The sequence below is a fragment of the Neovison vison genome, chromosome 11 (assembly GCF_020171115.1).
Source record: "Neovison vison isolate M4711 chromosome 11, ASM_NN_V1, whole genome shotgun sequence".
In the NCBI taxonomy this organism is placed as follows: domain Eukaryota; kingdom Metazoa; phylum Chordata; class Mammalia; order Carnivora; family Mustelidae; genus Neogale; species Neogale vison.
The window spans coordinates 91595927-91612973 of NC_058101.1; the positions used below are offsets into that span (position 1 = coordinate 91595927).

At 36.7% G+C, this 17047-nt stretch overlaps 1 protein-coding gene across 4 annotated transcripts in view; it reads right to left on the minus strand.

The window, feature by feature from the left end:
• Positions 1-17047, minus strand: part of NDST3 (N-deacetylase and N-sulfotransferase 3) — a 171511-nt gene that overhangs the window by 30931 nt on the left and 123533 nt on the right. The window lies entirely within an intron of this gene.

Genomic DNA, 17047 nt, shown 5'->3' on the forward strand with positions numbered 1-17047 from the left:
ATTAGAGGATGTGTTATTAATAAGACTTGGTGAACACTTTTTTTGAGATTTTAAGATATTTCATAACAACAACAACAACAATCAAAACAAGTCCAACTGCCATATATCCATGTTGGTGCAATTACTTTGATGCTGAATAGCATCCTAGATGCTCACACATAATTGCTTCATGATATCAGTGACCTATTTATAATTTGTGGCAGCAGAATCCCAAGAGATTGGAATTTTATAATTTCAATCTACTTAATTTGGCTTATAAGGTAGTACTTCCTGTTAAAGAATATAAGTAATCAGAGTATCAACATTATTAGCATGAACTGAATATCGTCTGATTTGTATTTATTAGAGGTCACAATGACACAAGACTAGGGACTGAATTTTTCCTAAAATAAGTATTAACTATTTTCCATCAATAACACTCTCAAACCCATTTCCATAGTCATTGGGTCTCTTATTTCCAATATCAGATACCTCCTTTAAGACAAGTGTTCAGTGTTTAGCTAGATAAAATCAACTCTTCCTATGAAAGCAGCTGATCTAGATTGAATTCATGCATTGAAAACAAAATCACAGCATTTTCTTCATAATAAAATAAATTTAAATTCTACAGGTTTGATTAAATTGGTCTGGAATGTAGAATGGGCTTTTTAGAAGCTATTGCTTCAAGTGAATGCAAATAGTTTTTGTTGGTGAAGTGTTGACAAATGGAAATAATTCTGCATGAGATTTTCTATGGCAAAGAAACCACTGTCGTATTTATGCTGCTATAAAAAAGATCATAAAAATAATTCATGTGATAATAGTACTTTCCTAAAATATATAATGTCGTGTGAATGAATAGTAATAATAGTTATTATAATCATTATAATAATGAATATAATAGGTTCATTCATTAGAGACTGAAAGAAATGTTCAAGGAAATTTATTGAGGTAAAGTAGCAGAGATGAGAGAATGGTTACATTAAGATTTGATACAATGAATCAGAAAAAAAATCTAATTACAACTATGAATAAGAGGAAACAGCGATATCCTTTATTCTATAGAATAAGTCCTGTTGGCTTTTATATGAAAAGCTTCAACTGTGATCAAGAATATTGAACTGTGGGACGCCTGGGTGGCTCAGTTGGTTAAGCAGCTGCCTTTGGCTTGGGTCATGATCCCAGCGTCCTGGGATCGAGTCCCGCATTGGGCTCCTTGCTCAGCGGGGAGCCTGCTTCTCTCTCTGCCTCTGCCTGCCATTCTGTCTGCCTGTGCTCGCTCTCTCTCCCTCTCTCTCTCTCTGATAAATAAATTAAAAAAAAATCTTTATTAAAAAAAAAAGAATATTGAACTGTATTTCTATTCACTCTGCCTGAACATATTTTAAGTCCTAGAACTTTCACAAATAAAATACGTTGAGAGTGACTTTAAATAGCTACCAGGGAACTGATGCAGTCATGGAATTGATAAACAAGACTTTTACTATATTGGGTATTTCTGAAAAATGAGACTTCTAAAATTTAACCTTCTGTTTATTTTTATAGTAGCTTCAGTTCTATGTGTTGTTTTCCTTTCCTTTCTTCTCCAAAATTTATCAAAAAATCACCTGTTGAGAGACTCAAGACAATCATGTTACATTTGAAAATTCCTTTCTAATGTCTGTTAGAGGCAGTCTTTCATCATTTGTTTGTTTGTTTATTTATTTTTATTTGACAGAGAGAGAGAGAGAGAGCACACAAGCAGGCAGAGAGGCAGGCAGAGAGAGGGGGGAAGCAGGCTCCCTGCAGAGCAGAGAGCCCGATGTGGGGCTCTATCCCAGGACCCTGAGATCATGACCTGAGCCGAAGGCAGAGGCTTAACCCACTGAGCCACCCAGGCGCCCCCATCATTTGTTTTATAAGCCACATTTTTCAAGTAGCTCAACAACAACAGCAAAGTACTTCAAGTTGCTTATTAAATGAAAAAATGTTACTACAATGTAATATGTATATATATAAATTAATCTACTTAGCCACTGGTTTATATTTCTTGCTTTATTTGTGAGAAATTTATCAATTCACCTATGTGTCTCTATTTTCACTTGAATAGCATCTGCATTGGGCATAAAATGGGATATGTGGAGATACTGTGTGACTTTGTGATACTAACACATTTGAACTCTCTTTGAATTTACATTTCAACCCCGAAAACATTTTACTCTGACATTTAAAGCAGAGTGTCACTGTTTTACCTATATGAATATAGAAAGTAAAAAATGCTACTCTGTCTACTAAAGACAGAGGCACTCCAGAATGAGCTATGAGCTAGTTAATGACAATGCTTTTGATGAAAGTTAACCTGATTGGAAAAAATTAAGGTAATACTTTTAAGGTGTTGAACTTAATCCTGTAAAAGAAAAGCTACTTAGCTGCTAGCCATGGAAACTTCCCCAGGTTTTCAGCTCTTCTTTTGTATATCTACATTAACATAATGCAAAGTGCATCATTAGCAAAAGGACTCTTTCAATGTGATGGTTTTGTAGTATGTGTTACCTCAAGTCATTTTCAGACTTTGAACTCAAGCCTGGGATTGTTTTGTTTTTCTAAGAAATACAGGGCCACGGAGGGAATATAATTGGTCAGAACATAAAATAACTTCTTTTTAAATAGTGTGTCTGTAGGGGTGTGTGTGTGTGTGTGTGTGTGTGTGTGTGTATCACAATATTCTCTCTACACATGGAATATTCTATATCTCTTGCTGAACATGAAACCTCTCCAAGTTTTCTTTATTAATTTGTAGTTAGGAAGGTATGCACTACAAACAACAGGACTCGTGAGAACAGATGTGTAATGACAATATTTTGGTAAAGTAATTAGTTTGTTTTCCAGACAGTATTTCTTTCTTACTCTTGTTCTGACCTATGACAACTGTAATGTCGCTTTATTTCTTGGCAATAGTTCCTGCTGGAATAGAAACAAGGAAGCTTGAAAGGGTTACCAGTTCAGAGAAAATAGATGCTAATCATTCCCTAGAGAGGATGCTTTTATAATTTTTGAGTGCTTCAGAACTAAGGATTTGTTTGTCTTTTTAAAAAGTGTAAATGTATCAAAATAAATTATCTTTATCCAACATGTAGAATCCAATAAGAAAGAAAAAGTTATGAAGTTACAACTGCATTTCTACAACAGTTTTTGTTTCATGCATACTATAAGTAATTGTTACCAAAAGGGCTAATTAGCTGCTTAAAACTCAAATCATTGGAAACTCTGGCAAAGGTATAAATTTTGTTTAACAGTTGAAAACATTCTTTCTAGCCTGATAAAGACATGTTTAACAACATACTCACTATGATTATTTTTCTGTAAAAAGCAAAAGCTAAATGCCAAATAGCATATACAGTGGTATTTATGGAAGAGGAAGCAGATTATCATTTGTAAAAGTGTGGCTAAGAGAAAGGTGTGGGCAGCTTTATCTCACTTTCTAGCCTCAACCATATGAATCTAGTAAGTTCCAGGTATTGGAGATGCATGAATCACTACCAAGAAGAATAAGGAGCAAAACATGTGTCCTGGTGTAAAAGCAGTTGACAGCACAGTAATCTGTTTCTTTTGAGGTCAAGGGGAGGGGAGAGGAAATAGGGTTGTAAAAAAGTGTGTTACTTCTAATATTTATTATAAACCATGCCATTTATGACCAAATCCACAAACATTTTTCTTATCCTACTGCCAGAAATGCTCTGCCGGGTCTGGGTGTGAAAATATAAATATGTGATGCCCATTCTTGTAAGTACTGTTGTGGAAAAATGCAGAATTCAAAAGGCACAGAAGAATTTACAGTGAAAAATGTCTGCCTCCCACTTCTGTCCTTCAGCCAAGCAGTTTTGTTTGGGTATTCTTCCAGTTGAGCAAAGATTCAAAAGCCTGAACATATATAACAGATCCCGTAGGCAGTTTATAGAAGTTCAGGTCACCAGACCTTACACTCAGTGATTCTGATTTGCTAGATCTGGAAGATGCCCTGGTACCTGCATTTTATTTTATTTTATTTTAATTTTTAAAAAATATTTTATTTATTTATTTGACAGAGATCACAAGTAGGCAGAGAGGCAGGCAGAGAGAGAAGATGGGAAGGAGGCTCCCAGATGAGCAAAGAGCCCCATGCAGGGCTCGATGCAGGGCTCGATTCCAGGACCCTGAGATCACGACCCGAGCTGAAGGCAGAGCCTTAACCCACTGAGCCACCCAGGCGCCCCTGGTACCTGCATTTTAGATCATTCCCATTGTCTTGATGCAGGTACCACTGAAATATAATTTGAGGAAAACTGGCCAGACCCATTGTTTATTCTCATAGAAAAGATTCCATTTGCCAAAAGTCATTGTCTTTTTGTAGTTTGTTTTGAATACATTTTAAAAACAGACGTGTCCTGTTAAGTCCATAAGTGTATTTTGATGTCCTAGCCTCAGAACTATTCCTAGCACAAAGAACTTGATAAGTGCTCTTGGCCTGCCTTTTGAGGGTTTCTGTACTGCTGACATATGTATGTAGATGCACAGAAAGCTGATTAAAAAGAAGAGAGAGAGAGAGAGAGAGAGAGAGATCTGGCCCATATAGACATGTGCAACTGGTTCCTAATTCCCCTTCAATCCTATGTTTATTATTATTACTATTATTTTTTAACCAAAGCAAAATTTTTCTCCATTTCCACATGTACTTCTCAGATTCTTTTTTAAATTTTATTTATTTATTATTTATTTTCAGCATAACAGTATTCATTATTTTTTTCACCACACCCAGTGCTCAGATTCTTATTACCTTATCACGTCTCCATTGAAAAGACTGACTTGCATATTTATTTTTACTTTTTTTCATGGCATTTAAAATGTTGTGTGGCAGAGGACAAACATACAGTAATTCTTTGGAGGAAAAAAAAGGAAAACAGTTTATATTTATGAGATAGTAATCAAACTCTGGGAGTTTCATTTTTATTTCATGAAAATATATGAGTTCCACCATGGTCAAGATTGTCCTCCATTACATAAGCACATGTCTCTCTGGAAAATAAAGAAATAAAAAAAAATCTGGATTAGAAGGCTATTCTAATGATGCTTTGGGCCTCAACCTCCTATTCTATAATTTCTGAGCTTGAACCCACAAATAGTTCCTTACTGCCTTCTGAATTAAATAAAATTCAGGATGTCATCCTTAGTGATGACATCATCCCAGGTGGCTTTTACAATCTTCCCTTGTATCCTGGTTCTGTTCCTCAGGCACCAGTCAGCTTGCCTTCCTTTCTGCCTGCCGGTGCTTCCTGGTCTTGCCTATGTCTTGGCCGACCTCCACGGCTTTGTTTATGCAGTTTCTTCTGTCTGCACTTTTCTACCTATCTCAATTCTATATATATATCCTGCTTCAATTCTCTCTCTCTCTCTCCCTCTCTCTCTCTCTCTATATATATATGTAGATATAGATATATCAATTCTATAGATCTATCTATCTATATATATCTCTCTACGTCTTCAGATCTCTCCAAGCAAATTCAGTATTTTAACAAAATGAGCTCCAGAGCACCACTGTTAGGTCTTTCCAACATTTTCTTACTCTGACTTGTATTATCCTTTTTTAAAAATTATTGCTTTATTTGTGTCTAGATTGCTAACTTCCCTGGGGCTGACACAGCGCCATTTCAAATTTATTCTCTGAACTACTTGTGATATTTGGTATGTGCCTTGGGTTGGCACCACTTGTCTCATTTGTAAGGTGGGGAAAATCTAGGGTTAGTTGTTTTTTTCAGTGCCATTCGTTCTGGTAAATCCTTAGCACCATTCAAATCGTGGCCTTCTTAATGATTGATTCTCACCTCTTCTAACTTTATCCCTGTTTACCTGTATTCCTCTGCCCGAATCCTGCCTAGTCTTCACTTACTCTACCACCCTCCTGCTTCTGTTTCCTGTGAAACTTCCTTTGTAAATAAACTATATCTTTTAGGCCTTTGACTTTGGCGGGCACAGTGGTTAAGACAAACCACAGAGGCTCTTAACTCTAGGAAACAAACTGATGGTTGCTTGAGGGGAGATGGGTGGGGGTTGGGGTAACTGGGTGATGGGCATTAAGGAGGGCTCTTGAAGGAATGAACACTGGGTGTTTTATGTAAGTGATGAATCCCTAAATTCTACCTCTGAAACTAATAATACACTCTATGTTAACTAAATATAATTTAAATAAAAAAGGTATAAAACAATAAATAAAAATGCCAAATTTTCATTTAAAAAATGGGTTCTGCTACCTACTGGTTTGTTGATTTTTAATTTACTCGTCTAAAAGAAAAAAAAAAGGATATAAAAAAGTAACTACCTCACCGTGTTGTTTTGTTAATTGAGTTCAATAAAACAAAACATTTAAAGAACTGCTTGACACATAGTAATTGCTTAATAAATTATAGCTATTTATTGTTGTTATTGTCCATATATTATTAGTATTTTGGAGGAATACCATTTCTCACTTATAGCTTCCTTCCAGCGGTTCATCAACCTTATCTATATCTCTAGGATCTTAATTCTCTCATTTTTTCTGCATCTGTCAGGGTCCATCTGATCGCTTGCTCTAACAGGCGGGATTCTGTGGTGAACAGTTAGAACGCCTCTCCTACTATCACCTTCAGATATCCCAAATCATCTTTTTGTGTGAGAATTCATATCAATTTTTCATTCAGTTCTTTCAGTTTCTACATTCCACTTATGGATTGTTCAGCACACTAGAGAAAAGAACACATAATGTTTCAGGTCACACCTCATGCCCAATCTCAGTGACGCCTCCATACTCCTGAGAGATTCTTACTCAAGATCTTCAGTTCCCTTCAGCGGCTCCTTCAATCTTCCCTCCTGCCCTTGAGGACTTCCGTTTCACCTCCACTCTCCTCAACCTCCCTAGGTATCCCTCGCATGATCAGCCGGGAGTAATGGTCATCAGGCAGGAGCTCTTTCAACTTTCTAGTGCCCTTAACAGACATTCGTCCTTTTCCCCCAGTTTTATTGAGAAATATCTGGCATACATTATTGTGTAAGTTTGAGGAGGACAGCGTGATGGCCTGATTACATATATTGTGATATGATTATTACAGTAGGTTCAGCTAACACCCATCTTCTCTTACAGATACAATAAAAAGAAAAGAAAGAGGAAACGAATGAATGGAAGAATTTTTTCTTGTGATGAGAAACTGAGGATTTACTCTCTTAACATTTTATTTACCATCCAGCAGTGTTAGCTCTAGTCATCACGATGTACCTTACATGCTAAACACTTATTTATTTTATAACTGGACGTCTGTACTTCTTGATCATCTTTCTCTAGTTCCCACTCCTCCCACTCCCTGCCTTTGGTACTCTGGTAACTACAAGTCTGATCTTTTTATTTATTTATTTTTTTCTATGAGTTTGTTTTTCTTTTTAGATTCCACATATAAGTGAGATCAGACTGCATTTGTCTTTGACTCATTTCACTTAGCCTAATGCCTTCAATATCCATCCTGGTTGTCACAAGTATTAAGATTTCCCCTTTTTTGTGGCTGAATAATATTCCAGTGAGTTTGTGTGTATCACGACTTCTTTATCTATTTGTCCATCAGTATATACTTAGGTTGTTCCCATGCCTTGGCTATTGTAAATACTGGTGCCATGAATATGGAGGTACAGATACCTTTTTGAGTTAATGTTTCATATATTTCCAGAAGTAGAGTTGCTAGACTATAAAAATTAAAGACTGTCTTTAATTTTTTGAGGATTCTTCATTCTGTTTTCCACAGTGGTTATATAAATTTACAATTTACACAGGGGTTCCCTTTTCTCCACATCTATGCCAGCATTTCCTATGGCTTATTCTTTTGATGATGGCCATTCTAACAGGTATGAGGTGATAGATTTTTGTGGCTTTGGCTTGCTTTTCCCTAATGACGAATGATGTTGGCATCTTTTCGTGTACCCATGCCTTTCATATGTCTTCTTTGGAAAAATGTCTATTCAGACCCTTTGCCCATTTTAAGTTATTTTTATTTGTTGTTTGTTTTTCTTTTTTTATATTTATTTTCTATTGAGTTGTGTGAGTTCTTTAAATGTTTTGAATATTGACTCCTTATTAGATATATAGTTTGCAAATATTTTTTTCCCATTCTGTAGGTTGTCTCTTCCTCTTTTGATGGTTTCTTTTGCTGTGCAGAAGCTTTTTAGTTTGATGTAGTCCCATTAGTTTATTTTTCATTTTGTTGCTTGTGCTTTAGGTGTCCTATCCAAAAAAATCATTACTGTGACCGATGTCAAGGAACTTTGTTCCTCTGTGTTCTTCCAGGTCTTACATTTAAGGCTTAAACCATTTTGGGTTAATTTTTGTGAATGGTGTAAGAAATAGGTCCACTTTCATTCTTTTACATGTGAATATTCAATTATCCCAACATCATTTTTTGAAGAGGCTCTTTTGTCTCCACTGAGTATTCTTAGCTCCCTTGTCAAAATATTAGTGGACTGACTATGCTTGGCTTTGTTTCTGGGCTCTCTATTCTATTTTGTTATTCTCTTTGCCTGTTTTTATGCCAGTACCATACTGTGTTCATGCCCATAGCTTTGTAGTACAGCTTGAAATCAGGAAGTGTGATACCGCCTGCTTTGTTCTTCTTTCTCAGAGTTTACTTTGGCTATTTAGGGGCTTTGTTCCCAATAAATTTTAGAGATTTTATTCTACTTCTATAAAAAATGCCATTGAGGCCATGATTGCCAAACTATGGAAAGAGCCAAGATGCCCTTCAGCAGATGAATGGACAAAGAAGATATGGTCCATATATTCAATATTCATATATTCAACGAATATTCACATATTCAATGGAATATTATGCCTTCATCAGAAAGGATGAATACCCAACTTCTGTATCAACATGGATGGGAGATTATGCTGAGTGAAATAAGTCAAACAGAGAGAGTCAATTACCATATGGTTTCACCTACTTGTGGAGCATAAGGAATAACATGGAAGACATTAGGAGAAGGAAAGCAAAAGTGAATTGGGGAAAATCAGAGGGGGAGACAAAGCATGAGAGACTGTGGACTCTGAGAAACAAACAGGGTTTTGGAGGTGGAGGAATAGGTGAGCCTGGTGATGGGTATTAAGGAGGGCACGTATTATATGGAGCACTGGGTATGGTACATAAACAATGTATCGGGGAACACTGAAAAAATAAAATCAAATTTTAAAAAATGCCATTAAAGGCGCCTGGGTGGCTCAGTGGGTTAAAGCCTCTGCCTTAGGCTCAGGTCATGATCTCAGGGTCCTGGGATGGAGCCCCACATCAGGCTCTCTGCTCAGCAGGGAGCCTGCTTCCCCCTCTTTCTCTGCCTGCTTCTCTGTCTACTTGTATCTCTCTCTCTGTCAAATAAATAAATAAAATCTTAAAAAAAAATGCCATCGAAATCCTGATAGGGATTGCATTGAATCTGTAGGTGGCTTTCAGTAGTAGTGACACTTTAACAATATTAATTCATGGAATCCATGAACATACGGTATCTTTCTATTCATTTGTGTCTTCTTTGATTTCTTTCACCAGGGTCTTGGAGTGTTCAGCATAGAGAAATTTCACCTCTTTAGTTAAGTTTATTCCGAAATATTTTATTGCTTTCGATGCTATTATAAATATGTGACTTTATTTCTTTTTCAGAAATTTTGTTAGTGTATACAAATGCTACTGATTTTTGTATGTTAATTTTGTATCCTACAAATTTACTGAACTTATTGATTATATTAACGGTTTTTTTTAATATTTAGGGTCTTCTCTATATAAAATCATATTATCTGTAAATAGAGACAGTTTTATTTTTTTCTTTCCAATTCTGATAACTTTCATTTCTTTTTCTAGCCAAATACTCTAGCTAGGACTTCTAGTACTATGTTGAATTGATGTAGTAAGAGTGGGCACCCTTGTTTCTAATTTTAGAGGAAAATTTTCATCCTTTCACCACTGAGTATGATGTTAGCTCTGGGCTTGTTGTATATGCATGCCCCTTATTATGTTGAGATATGTTCCTTTAATGCCTAATTTGTTAAGAGTTTTTATCATGAATGGATGTTGAGTTTTGTCAGGTGCTTTTTCTGCATCTATTGAGATGATCATTTTTTTTTCTTTTCTTTTATTCTGTTACTGTGCTATATTAATGTGATGTGTCACATTAATTGATTAGCTTCTGTTGAACCATCCTTGCATCACAGGGATAAATCCCACAAGATCATGGTGAATGATCCTTTTAATGTGCTGTTGAATTCAGTTAGCTGGTATTTTATTGAGAATTTGTATATCCATGTTCATCAGAAATACTGGCATATAGTTTTCTAGTAGTGTCCTTTTCTGGTTTTGGTATCCGCTTACTACTTGTCTCATAAAATGAGTTAGGGATTTTTCAAAAAAAATTGAGACGTATTAGTGTTTTTTAAGTGTTTGGTAAAATTCAGCAGGGAAACCATTTGGTCCTAGGCTTTTCTTCATTGGGAGATTTTTATTTACTGATTCAATTGTCCTACTAATAATTGGTCTATTCAGATTTTTAAAATTTATTCCCAATTCAGGTTTGGTAATTGTATGTATGTTTTTAAGAATTTTCCATTTCTTTTTAAGTTGTCCAGTTTCTTGGCATATAGTTCTTCATAGTACCTCTTATGATCCTTTTAATTTCTGTAGTATTAGTTGCAATGTCTCCTTCTTCATTTAAAATTTTGTTGATTTGTGTCCTTTCTCTTTTTCCTTGTTTAGTCTAGCTAAGGCTTTGTCAATTTATTTATCTTTTTCCAGAAACCAACTCTTGGTTTTCTTAATATTTTCAAATTTTTTCTGTCCTCTATTTTATTTATTTCTGTTCTAATCTTTATTATTTCCTTCTTTTTGCTAACTGTGGGCTCAGTTTGTTCTTTCTCTAGGTTTTTTGAAGTATAGAGTTAGGTTATCTGAAAACTTTTGCTTCCTAATATTGGTGTTTCTTGCTATAAATTTCCTTCTTAGAATGCTCTTGATGCATCGCATAAGTTCTGGTATGGTCACATTTCCACTTTTGTTTGTTTCAGGAAACTTGTTAAAATTTATTTTTAAATCTCTTATTTGATCTAGTGTTTGTTCAGAAAAGTATTTTTTAGTTTCCTTGTGTTTGTGAATTTTCCAGTTGTCCTCTTGTTACTTATTTTTAGTTTCATGCCATTGTATTCAGAAAAGATAACTGGTGTGAATTTAGTCTTCTTGAATTTGCTAAGACTTGTGGCATAACATATGGTCTGTCCTAGATAATGTTCCATGAGTGCTTGAGAAGAATGTACATTCTGCTATTGCTGGATAGAATTTTCTGTATGTGTCTGATGGATCCATTTGGTCTATAGTGTTGTTCAAATCTGGTTTCCTTATTGATTCTCTGTTTGGATAATCAATTCGTTATTGAACGTGGAGAATTAAAATCTCCAACTATCATTATATTACCATTTAGTTCTCCTTTTAGCTCTGTTAATTTTTGCTTTAGATAGTTAGGTGCTCTAGTGTTGCATGCAAAAGTATTTACAATTGTTATGGCTTCTTGAGTTACTGGACCTGTATATAGTGACCTCCTTTGTCTCTTTTTACTATTTCTAGTTCAAGTCTACTTCACTGATGTAAGTATAGCTACCTCTGCTTTTTTTGTTACCATTTGCTTGAAATGTATTTTTCTCTCCCTTCCCTCTCAGCCCATCCATGTCTTTAAAGCCAAAGTGAGTTTTTTTTGTAGGCAGCATGCAGTTGGAGCCTGAGGTTTTTTTTTTTTTTTCCCCCTAATGGAATCAGCTATTCTGTATCTTTTGATTAGATAATATGCTTATGTTTAAAGTAATTATTGTTAGGGAAAGACTTTTTATTGCCATTTTATTCATTGTTTTCTAGTTGTTTTATAGATTCATTTTTCCTTTCCATTTTCATTTTCCTTCCTGATAATCTTTTTTTAATGTGTTTTGATCTCTCTTGATATGACTATGTTCTGGCTTCTTTATCACCTTTGTGCAGTTATTGCAAGATTTTTCTTTGTAGTTGCCATGAGGCTCAATAAAATATTGTAAACTTATAACACCCTATTTTAAACTTATAATAACTTAAGCTCAATTAAATTCATATACTTTACACTTTTACTTCTCTCCAGCATATTTTAGGTTACTACTGTTACAATTCACTTGTTTTTCATATTGTGCAATTAATAACAGATTATAGTATTTATGCTTATTTTTGGTACATATATATATTTTTTAACTTTTAAGCTAGAATTGTGAGTTATGCACCACTGTTGCCATATTGCAAAATCTAACTTTGACATATATTTGCTATTACCAGTGAGATTTATGCTATCTTTTTTGTGTTTTTAGGATATTAATTAACGTATTTTACTTCCACTCAGAAAACTCCCTTTAGTATTTCTTGTAAGGCATATATGATGGTAATGAACTTCCTGTTTTTGTTTGTTTAAGAACATTTTTATACCTCCTTTATTTCTGAAGGATTGTTTTGCTGGATATACAATTTTTGGTTGAGTTATTTTCTTTCAGTATTTTGAATAAGTCATCCCATTTTCTCCTGGCCTGAAAAGTTTCTGTTGAGAAATCCACTGATAGCCTAATGGAGGTTCCTTTGTATGTAACTTCTTTCTTTCTTCTTGCCCCTCTTAAATTCTTTCTTTGTCTCTGACTTTTGATAATTTAACTGAATGTGTTTTGATGTATCCCTATATAGGTTTAATCTACTTAGGATTCTTTGGGTCTCACAGATTTGGATAGCCTTTCCTTTCCCAGGTTTGGGAACTTTTCAGACATTATTACTTTAAATATATTTTCTGTTCTTTTCTTGTCCTCTTCTTTTTCTGGAATTCTCATAATACAAAAATGTGTTTCTTTTCATTGTGTCCTATAATTTTCATAGGTTTTCTTCATTCTTTTTCACTTTTTCTTTTGCTTCTCTCAATAATTTCCAATGTCCTATACTCCAGGTTGCTAACTCTTTATTCTGTGAGGTTGAGTGTACTTTTGAAACTCTATTAAGTTATTCAGTCCAGTTATTGCATTTTTCTCTCTCTTTTGATGGTTGCTATTTTTTTTTTGCCAAGCTTCTCATTTTGTCATGTACTGTTTTCCTAATTTCCTTTAGTTGTCTATCTGTGTTTCCTTGTAGTTGTCTAGTTCACTAAGATCCTCAAAAGGATTATTCTGAATTCTTTTTCTGACAGTTCTTAGAATCAGATATTGGAGATTTATTAGGAATCTTGTTTTGTTTTGTTTTTAGTAGTGTCATATTTACCTGATATTTCATGGTCCTCGATTCCTTGCATTGTATCTGCATATTTTCATAATGGGACTCCTCTTCCAGACTTAACAGTTTGCCCTGGCAGAGACAGTTCTTCACTAACCAGCTCAGTTTGGGTTTCTGGGTATGTTTTCTGGTAATACCTTTGGACAAGTGGGGCCTGCTATGGTCTATTTTTGGGTGAGACAACTGTTGAAGCCCTGAGAACAGGGATGGGGGATTTGCCAGTAGTTGAGAACAGCTGGATAATCAAGTTGGCTTACTTCTATACCCAAGAAAGGCTGTAGGATGGACTCTGCAGTTGCCTGAATTCTCTGGTCATGTTTACTAAATGTTTGACACTGAGTACTACATTCATTAGTGGATAGGGCTGTGAATTAGCTTTCCTGCCCTGGCAGGGCAGCAGGCCAGGGCCCAGGGCCTATACTCATTGTTAGGGGGCTCCAATCAGACCTGAGTGTTCATGGAATTCCCTGGTCTGAAGAAACTACCAGTTTTTCTCTGTAGACAAGGCAAGCCACAGGCTGTGCTCTCTGTTCAAATTCCAGTGTACATAGGGTTGTTTAATGGTCTGTACAACTTCCTGTTCTCTGATTAGTTTCTCCAGTCAGATAGGCTGAAGGATTTATTCAGCAATGAGTGGAGCTATGAGTTAAATTCCCAGAATGGGAGCAATGGAATAAATAGCTCTAAAACTGGTAGAGCACTTTGTTGTTATAAGTTCCCTGGCTGCACAGGGCCACTGGCTTTGCTCAGTAAACCACTGGTTCTGTCTGTTCTTCTCTTGGTTTGAGTGCCCCTGTGCCTCAGAGATTTCGGGTATTTTTGTCAGTCCTTCTGGTCAGATGCTGGAAGATGCTCTTCTCAGTGTGTTGGGCTACATCTCAACCCCTTGTCTGGGTTGAAGCCCCTTGTCTGGGCGACTGCAGGCTACTCTCAATATCCTAAATAGGCTGTCTAGTTGGGAGGGGCCAGGAGATACTCTTAGCTGTGGCTATGAATTAATTCCCCTGTCTGTGCATAGCATGGAAAGTCTCCATATCTGGTACTGGCTTTGCTCTGAGGGTGACTGACTCTGCTGTCCTACCTCTTGGCTCAAGTGCCACTGGTCACATAACTTCCAGGAGTTGTCACCAGCCTTCTGGTCAGTGGGGCTGAAAGGGACTCTTCACAGTTGGTGAGGAAGTGACTCAGCACTTAGCCTGTGTGGGCAAAGCAGGCTGTAGGGCTGGTAGAACTCTTCATTTGAAGATCTGAATCAGGCAGCTTTGTATCCTGCCAAATTCCCTGGTCAGAATGTGCTGCCAACTTGGTCCTGCATATGATCAGAGCTATGGGTGGGGATTACTACTTGGGTACTATAGGGATGAACTTGGACTACCAGTATCTGTATGCTGGTTGTTCCATTTTACTCCCCACTTCTCCAGCACAGCCAGATTTCCAGTGGCTGGGCCCTGCAGATTATCCTACAGTCCCTATGGTATGAGATCAGAATAAGGGCTCCCACAAAGTGGCCCAAATGCTTGTGGAGGTTGGTTGTCATCTCTGGGTTCTCTTTCCCCACTAGGGGAACTGAAGTGTTAGGAAAGACATCTCTATGCGGTGATAGCCTATCCTGTGGGAGGGACAATGTGGCAAACATATGTCACTTCCCACACCAAGTGAGAATGCAGTCTCACTTGGTCTATAAGGTACAAGGCTGTAGTTCAGCCTCACTGCCATGTTCTAGGATTCTCTCAGTGGTGTCTTGCTCTTGAATAGATGTTAGTTGTTCTTGTGAAAGTGAATGAAAGTCAGGAATGACCTATGTTGCCAACATGGTCAGGCAGACGTGTTTTATTTTGCATCCAATACTAATATATCTCCCAGTGCTTTCCACTCCATCTACTTTCAGCTCCCAAGAGATCTCATTCTATCACTTATGCCTCTGTTTTCCTCTCTTTAGTTCTCTCTACTTGTCCCTCCCTTATACCTGAGAACATGCCTCAATTCCCTCTCATCTTAGGCTCTCACCTCAGTGCTTATCTTTTCTAGCTACTGTCCATCCCAGCCAAATTCTTCAGAGGAGCAGTGTATAGGTGCTGTCTTTAGTCATCAGTTTTGTCTTCCAATCTGGCTTTTGTCCTCACCATGCCACTGAAAATGCCCTGTCGAAGATGAGCAATGGCCTCAAATTACATAGTCGTGTGGATATTTGGTAGTTTTAATCCAGGCTGCTGTATTTGGCAGTGCTCCATTCGACCACACATAAGTTTTTCTCTTTTCTTGTTTTTTTTTGGGTCTGTTTCTCCTATTTCTCTTTTCCCGGATTCCTCTTTCTCCATGTTCCCCTTGAGTAGCTGGTGTTTCTTAGGGTTTTATTTTTTGCTGTCCTTAGGTGGAAGCACCATAATGATTCTCAAATCTCTAACTACCATTCATATATTTGTCCTAAATTTTATACACAAACATTTAAGTTTTTAGTTAATCTGAATATCCCATAGCCATCTCACTTTAAACATGGCGAACTTGAGCTCACTATATGCTCACAGGAAAGTGGAAGTAGGTTCTAGGAGAGCAGAGCTCTCATTTACTTCATCATTGCTAGATCCCTGGTACCTAACCACTGGCAGGTGTTCTGTAAATGAATGTTTGAATGAATGAATCTTTACATCAAGAGTTTGTATCCCCAGGACCTTGATCCCAGCATCATGACCTGAGCTGAAGGCAGAGGCTTTAAACCACTGAGCCACCCAGGTGCCCCAAAGAGTAGCTACATTATTCTGTTTTGTCTTCTTAGAGCAAAGGACAAAAAAATTAGTTTTTTTCAGAGATAGCCAGTCTAGTAGTTGTTGTTTATTTATTTGACAGAGATCACAAGTAGGCAGAGGCAGGCAGATAAAGAGAGGAGGAAGAAGGCTTCCCACTGAGTAGAGAGCCCGACGCGGGGCTCGACCCCAGGACCCCGGGACCATGACCCGAGCCGAAGGCAGAGGCCCCAACCCACTGAGCCACGCAGGCGCCCCAAGAGTTTGTATTCTTTTTGTACTCTGTTTTGACTAAGGTCACTACTTATCATATTGTCATCAAGCCAAAAAGCTTAGAGTATTTCAAATACTTACAGCTCCTTTTCATAGTTAGCTTATCTGCTTTGTCAATATATTTTTTATAAATCTATTTCTTCCTCTCTATCCCTATGTGTACTTGCCTAGTTCAGCCCCTCTTTGCATTTTGTTCTGTGCTCTTTAAAAGCCTTCTAACTGGTCTTCCTTCTTTCAGTGTTGTTCTCTTCTAATCTGTCCTCTAAAAAAGTGCTGTCCCACATAAATAATTTAAGATTTTTAGTAGTCATATTACAAAAATGAAAGTGACTGAAATTGTAATAACATATATAATCTGGTATATTAAAAATATTATCATTTCAGCATGTGGTCAACATAAAAATTATTAATGAGATTGTGGCATTTTTTGGGGTACTCTTCAAAACCTGGTATGTTATTTTTATGCTTGCAGTATGTCCCATTGTGGGATAGCCCCATTTCAAGTGTTTAATAGTCACCTGTCATTTGTAGCTACTATACTGTATAGTGCAGCTTTAAAGTCTGTGCCCTTAATGCTTCTAGAGTCCATCATGATCTAGCCCCTACCTTCTTCTCATTTTCATATCTTTATGTTTGCTTTCATTTACTTTCCATTCCAACAAATGCCTCCATGCATTTGTAGATGTTTCTTCTTCCTCCTACCTGGAATACCCTCTTGTCTCTTTCCAATCTGTGACA